Source organism: Marmota marmota, unplaced genomic scaffold (genome assembly GCF_001458135.2).
Source record: "Marmota marmota marmota unplaced genomic scaffold, marMar, whole genome shotgun sequence".
Lineage (NCBI taxonomy): Eukaryota > Metazoa > Chordata > Mammalia > Rodentia > Sciuridae > Marmota > Marmota marmota.
In genome coordinates this window covers 1806-3004 of record NW_026009519.1, presented here as the reverse complement: position 1 = coordinate 3004, position 1199 = coordinate 1806, and the positions used below count along the sequence as shown (strand labels likewise).

At 33.8% G+C, this 1199-nt stretch overlaps 1 non-coding gene across 1 annotated transcript; it reads left to right on the top strand.

The window, feature by feature from the left end:
* The first annotated feature begins 786 nt into the window (after positions 1 to 786).
* Positions 787 to 895, top strand: LOC125614892. Its single transcript, XR_007345466.1, has one exon. It is a non-coding gene; the product is annotated as a U6 spliceosomal RNA (small nuclear RNA).
* Positions 896 to 1199: the final 304 nt, after the last annotated feature.

Sequence of the window (1199 nt, the reverse complement as noted above, 5' to 3'; positions counted from 1 at the left end):
AATTTTTTGAACAGGGACGAAGAGCATGAGGAAAAGATTAACATTAAACAGAGACGAGTGGGGGGAGAGAAAGGGAGAGAGAAGGGAAACTATGGAAATGGAAGGAGACCCTCATTGTTACACAAAATTACATATAAGAGTTTGTGAGGGGAAAGGGAAAAAAAAAAACAAGGGAGAGAATTAAACAACAGCAGATGGGGTAGAGAGGGAAGATGAGAGGGAAGGGGAGGGGGGATAGTAGGGGATAGGAAAGGTAGCAGAATACAACAGTCACTAATATGGTATTATGTAAAAATGTGGATGTGTAACTGATGTGATTCTGCAACTTGTATTTGGGGTAAAAAATGGGAGTTCATAACCCACTTGAATCAAATGTATGGAAGATGATATGTCATGAGCTGTGTAATGTTTTGAACAACCAATAAAAAAAAAAGAAAAAAGAAAATAAAAACTGAAAAGCAAATTGGTGGTAATTTCTAACACTATGTAAGGAACTAGTATCAGCAGTAAACAACAGGGAGCAGGATTGTGGATGGGAGACGTAGTGGAACTTTAACAGACTAAATATTACTTTCCCAATTGAAAAGAATAATCCAGTAGCTTGAGGGCCAGTGCCAGGTTTAAAGAAAGATCAACAAGTCTAGTGAAAGTCAGTAATAAAGATAAGCATTTTGTTTTTCTTTCATGAAGTGTCTTACAAGCAAAATGTCAAGTCTAAACATGTCTGTGGAGTACATTGATAGTTTTATTACTATTTTCGCATAAAATCCAAAGTGTTTCCTCCTGGTCTTCACTTCAGTAGCATATATACTAAAATTGAAATTATACAGAAAAAAAATTACTATGGCCCTTATTCAAGGATGACACACAAATTCATGAAGCATCCCATATTTCCATACATTTTATGATAAAAAAATGTAAAAGGACATGAAAAAAATCTTTGGAGGTGATGAGTACATTTATTATATCAATTGTGTATTACAGAATCATAGATGTGTGTGTATATTCAGCTCATCAAATTGTATGCAGTAAACATAAACAGGTTTCTATATTTCAATTATGCCTTAATAAAGTTGTAAATTTTGTTTAAAAAAGTTCTTACTCCTGACAGTTTTGAGAGACTACCATTTTGAAGATAAAGTAAAATAAATCAGTACCCAAGAGAAGCAAAATAATCCATGATACTTGGTATCTGAGTT